The sequence below is a fragment of the Anopheles gambiae genome, chromosome 3 (assembly GCF_943734735.2).
Source record: "Anopheles gambiae chromosome 3, idAnoGambNW_F1_1, whole genome shotgun sequence".
In the NCBI taxonomy this organism is placed as follows: domain Eukaryota; kingdom Metazoa; phylum Arthropoda; class Insecta; order Diptera; family Culicidae; genus Anopheles; species Anopheles gambiae.
The window spans coordinates 55,789,913-55,795,478 of record NC_064602.1 but is presented as its reverse complement, the minus strand read 5'-3'; the positions used below and the strand labels follow the sequence as shown (position 1 = coordinate 55,795,478).

The window sequence follows — 5,566 nt, the reverse complement described above, 5'->3', positions numbered from 1 at the left end:
ATGCACTCGTCTCACACAAATGTGGGGATTTGTCACCTATGATGATGTGGAACCCACCACAAATGCTTCAAACATCCTTTTCGCTCTGATGTTGTAATTGACTCGAGAATAAATGAAATGGACCCCCGCCGTTGTTTAACACTAGCAGCTGCCGAGACGACATTTATCTCTCGTCTTTTCGCTCTAGCACTTAAATTAAGCTGTACCCTGTAGAGTTGAGTACCAGAAGAACTCAGGAGTGTAGAATGATCGTGAGCGATATGAGAGACTGAGGCAGACGAGAGAGGAGAAATGAGAGCGGAAGGAGAGATCCCTTTCAACAATCTCAGAGAGAGTTTGTATGGAAACCCAAGCGGCATCGCTGAGAGAGAATTGAGCTTTTCCCGTTGTTTCCCCCCCTGACATACCCACGAACGGTGTGTTTGTTTCTACGCGATGCGTTATTCTCTGTTGTTGTTGTTGCTTTTAACACTGTTACCACAAGAGCTTGAAGCAAGAAGCGTTTCACACCATCACCGTCTCACCTAGACTTTGGTGTTGTGATGCGTTTATTTGTACCCCCGCCCCTATGTTCTTCTTACCCGTACCACGCACCCCATACATTCTGACTTAGAATTCAAAGCAAAGCGAAATGGTCTAACTGAATTTGGAAAAGATGAGTGATGGATATTTCATTACGATTCAGATCACATATGTTAAAAACAAAATTAACAGAAACTTGAACTAAAATTTAATGAAAAAATTAAAGGTTTCCGGCATCGGTATAATATGGTATAATATAAAAAATAATGATATTAACAAGTTATATGTAATATATATAATATATAATATATATACCATATGAATTAATGTATATATAAGTATATATATATAAACACACACACACACACACACACATATATATATATATATATATATATATATATATATATATATATATATATATATATATATATATATATATATATATATATATATATATTTATATATCTATATATATATGTATATATTTATATATATATATATATATATATATATATATATATATATATACATATATATATATTTATATATATATATATATATATATATATATATATATATATATATATATATATATATATATATATATATATATATATATATATATATATATCTATATTTATATATGTTTGTGTATTTATTTTTTATTTGTGTGTATAGCGTTGTGGGTTCTGTATTCGGATGTAAACAAAAACACACACACTTTTTTTTTAATTTCGATGCACATTGTCCAGTACAACGATAAAATGTATTTTATTTAGCTATTATTCAATACTTACATGCCCCAATACATGGTTTTACACGTTTAAATACGATTTCAACCATCACTTTGGATGGTATCAACGGATGCCGACGGCGTTGTTGTCTCTGCGTCAGGCACATGTATTGTTGCCGCTTCTAATGCTCGGGTCTGTTTTTCGTTAGCAGTAGCACAACGATTAAACGCACTAATTGTACCACTTGCAAAGCGATACAAATAAAGTAAAACACATAATACACCGTACAACACACTTCTTAACAACACTTGCACATAAAAACCACTTGTCGATGCGGTGATCCAATGTCCTGTTTGCAGTGGAAAAATAACAATGAAAGATTAGAATGCTTTCAAATATGACATTACTTAATAATACTTTCCTTTCCATGCTATTTTGTGGTGTATGGCAACGTTGGTTTGCTTGAAGATACACAACGACCGGTGTGTTGGTCCAGTTGAGAATGTGCCGATCACGATCACAGCCGGCTTTAGTGATTGTTGTAGAAACTGTAACAAAGATCAAGATCATTAAATCTGCATTATTTTTACAATTCATTGTGATTTCATGAAAAAGTAAAGTGAAAAAGTAAACTAAAAGTGAAAAAGTAAAACATTTCATCTTACCGGCGTCGTATTTCGTCGGCATACACACACACAGCTGCTCGATCATACTCGGACGAATGTTGCCAAATTTCGGGATGAATTGATGTTTTTCCTGTGGAATAATGTGTTCAAACATTAAAAGATAGTTTATTTACTGAAATATGCACAGAACACTTACCTTTTCCCGAGTTTTCACATAAAATTTAACGATTATTCTGCACACAATCTTTACGGGCGGTTGTCCGTGTTTGTTTACGTTGCTGACTTGACAGATATGCGAGCTGCCATGTGACGAAGTCAAATACATTCAAACCTCGCCAATTGCAAGTCTGCTTTTGCAATTGAATACAAAAAATCCGAGTTGTTCACATAAATATGAGAAAAAGTCAGTTTATCCACATTGTATAAAATAACAAACATGACAAAATACGCAGACATTAGTCGTGTTACAAAATGTCTTTCTAATAAACAAAATCTATCTTTTTTTTTTGTAGACATATGATATAAATGCAATTAGCGAGTTCTAATTGTATCATATATATTGCTATTTTCAAAGCGGTTTAAATTAAAACAAACATCAGTGTTTTTTTTTTAAATAATCAGAAAGATAATTATGAACTTAATAATGATTAAAATGTATTTTATTACATTTATGTACAACGATAACCTAACTAGTAAGCATGTTCATGCATGTGTGTAATTATTTGATATTTTTTTGTGTGATCCCAATATGAATGTTATTAAGTAAAACAGACAATTTACTCTGTTCCTTTTTCAATTCTTCAAGATAAGGTTTTTTTTAAATAGAAACATGTAAGTTTGTTTAAAAAAAATATAAATATAAATATATATGTAAATACACAAACATATATAAATATAGATATATATATATATATATATATATATATATATATATACACATACACAATACATATATATATATACACATATATATATATATATATCTATATTTATATATGTTTGTGTATTTACATATATATTTATATTTATATTTTTTTTAAACAAACTTACATGTTTCTATTTAAAAAAAACCTTATCTTGAAGAATTGAAAAAGGAACAGAGTAAATTGTCTGTTTTACTTAATAACATTCATATTGGGATCACACAAAAAAATATCTAATAATTACACACATGCATGAACATGCTTACTAGTTAGGTTATCGTTGTACATAAATGTAATAAAATACATTTTAATCATTTTTAAGTTCATAATTATCTTTCTGATTATTTAAAAAAAAACACTGATGTTTGTTTTAATTTAAACCGCTTTGAAAATAGCAATATATATGATACAATTAGAACTCGCTAATTGCATTTATATCATATGTCTACAAAAAAAAAAGATAGATTTTGTTTATTAGAAAGACATTTTGTAACACGACTAATGTCTGCGTATTTTGTCATGTTTGTTATTTTATACAATGTGGATAAACTGACTTTTTCTCATATTTATGTGAACAACTCGGATTTTTTGTATTCAATTGCAAAAGCAGACTTGCAATTGGCGAGGTTTGAATGTATTTGACTTCGTCACATGGCAGCTCGCATATCTGTCAAGTCAGCAACGTAAACAAACACGGACAACCGCCCGTAAAGATTGTGTGCAGAATAATCGTTAAATTTTATGTGAAAACTCGGGAAAAGGTAAGTGTTCTGTGCATATTTCAGTAAATAAACTATCTTTTAATGTTTGAACACATTATTCCACAGGAAAAACATCAATTCATCCCGAAATTTGGCAACATTCGTCCGAGTATGATCGAGCAGCTGTGTGTGTGTATGCCGACGAAATACGACGCCGGTAAGATGAAATGTTTTACTTTTTCACTTTTAGTTTACTTTTTCACTTTACTTTTTCATGAAATCACAATGAATTGTAAAAATAATGCAGATTTAATGATCTTGATCTTTGTTACAGTTTCTACAACAATCACTAAAGCCGGCTGTGATCGTGATCGGCACATTCTCAACTGGACCAACACACCGGTCGTTGTGTATCTTCAAGCAAACCAACGTTGCCATACACCACAAAATAGCATGGAAAGGAAAGTATTATTAAGTAATGTCATATTTGAAAGCATTCTAATCTTTCATTGTTATTTTTCCACTGCAAACAGGACATTGGATCACCGCATCGACAAGTGGTTTTTATGTGCAAGTGTTGTTAAGAAGTGTGTTGTACGGTGTATTATGTGTTTTACTTTATTTGTATCGCTTTGCAAGTGGTACAATTAGTGCGTTTAATCGTTGTGCTACTGCTAACGAAAAACAGACCCGAGCATTAGAAGCGGCAACAATACATGTGCCTGACGCAGAGACAACAACGCCGTCGGCATCCGTTGATACCATCCAAAGTGATGGTTGAAATCGTATTTAAACGTGTAAAACCATGTATTGGGGCATGTAAGTATTGAATAATAGCTAAATAAAATACATTTTATCGTTGTACTGGACAATGTGCATCGAAATTAAAAAAAAAGTGTGTGTGTTTTTGTTTACATCCGAATACAGAACCCACAACGCTATACTGTGGTTCGAGCACTCGCTAAGTAACGCTTGAGCTTTGAGCTTTCATTGAGCTTACATAGAATGTTACACGCTACCTGCTCACTAAGGACTGCTATCGAGCAGTGTTATGAGCAGGTAGCGAGCAGTAACGCTTCCATACAAAAATCGCGAAACGTAACGCTCCAATGCTATTTGGGAACCGCCACAGCTTCTTCTCTGCTTAAACTCTGCTTGTTGGTATAAGCAGAACTCAGAGAAGAAGCTTTAAATGAACCGGCGCTCAGTGACGTCACGGATCGCACTGAATCCCATCCAAAGAATTTTATGTTCCAACCTGCTCGAGTCATCACCACACCCACTGTCAAAATTAAATTAAAACGAAACTCTTTTGTTTACTTTTTATTGAAAGATAGCCGCGTCGCTTTTGTGCATGTTAAAATAAAATTCAGAACTGTTACGAAGAAACTGTTTGTGTTTGCTGATAACCTGTAAGTATTTAAATAAAGGATCAAAATGCGTAAAATTTAGATCGGTGTACAACTAATAAACCTTCATTTTTCAGCTGTATTTGAAGCTGCATTACTTATTTGAAGAACGTCAGCTGTTGTTCTGTACTGGTTGTTCGAGATTCGTCGTAAATTCTTCGCCTTTGTAACCTGTAAGATCAACTAAAACACAGTTTATATCAATAAATAACCCCATAACTTTCATCTAAACGAAATGTGGAATATACTTATATTATCATTGCAGGTTACGATGAACGCTTCGAGTGTGGCAGCTGCCGGAAGTGGATGCGAGCAGGAATGTTACTGCAGAAGCCTGGCTGTTGAAAATAACAGGAAAATACATATATTGACGAATCTAACAACAGATTTACATATGAAATTAGATGAACTTTTAGCAATACAACGTCAACATCAAATTCAGCCTTTGGATACTGTTGCAGTTATAGTGCAAGAGGATGAACAGATGGGTTTGTCTTTGCCAAAATTAGTGACAAAAACGAGCTAGCCAAATTTGAGGCGGATTTGATGTTGACGGAGCGTTTTTCTTTTATAAAAACGTGGCTTCTTAAACAACTTAAGTCCGTAGGAAGCATACCAAGGATGCATGAAGCCCTGTACATAATTTTT

General features: G+C 32.8%; 4 long non-coding RNA genes across 6 annotated transcripts; 2 read left to right on the top strand and 2 right to left on the bottom strand.

Moving 5' to 3' along the window:
• Positions 1-1,676: 1,676 nt before the first annotated feature.
• LOC133393330 (uncharacterized) lies at positions 1,677-2,200 on the bottom strand. 2 transcript variants are annotated; one of them, XR_009766100.1, is made up of 3 exons: positions 2,082-2,170; positions 1,925-2,015; positions 1,677-1,807 (listed from the first exon to the last, which is right to left on the bottom strand). It is a non-coding gene; the product is annotated as an uncharacterized LOC133393330 (long non-coding RNA). The 2 variants fall into 2 exon arrangements; XR_009766099.1 differs by having other exon boundaries at positions 1,925-2,200.
• A 1,296-nt stretch (positions 2,201-3,496) lies between these two features.
• LOC133393505 (uncharacterized) lies at positions 3,497-3,974 on the top strand. Of its 2 annotated transcripts, XR_009766211.1 has the most exons (3): positions 3,505-3,569; positions 3,636-3,726; positions 3,844-3,974. It is a non-coding gene; the product is annotated as an uncharacterized LOC133393505 (long non-coding RNA). The 2 variants fall into 2 exon arrangements; XR_009766210.1 differs by having other exon boundaries at positions 3,497-3,726.
• An 843-nt stretch (positions 3,975-4,817) lies between these two features.
• Positions 4,818-5,201, bottom strand: LOC133393509 (uncharacterized). The gene is made up of 2 exons (XR_009766216.1): positions 4,983-5,201; positions 4,818-4,919 (listed from the first exon to the last, which is right to left on the bottom strand). It is a non-coding gene; the product is annotated as an uncharacterized LOC133393509 (long non-coding RNA).
• Positions 4,836-5,275, top strand: LOC133393513 (uncharacterized). The gene is made up of 3 exons (XR_009766221.1): positions 4,836-4,921; positions 4,996-5,091; positions 5,184-5,275. It is a non-coding gene; the product is annotated as an uncharacterized LOC133393513 (long non-coding RNA).
• Positions 5,276-5,566: the final 291 nt, after the last annotated feature.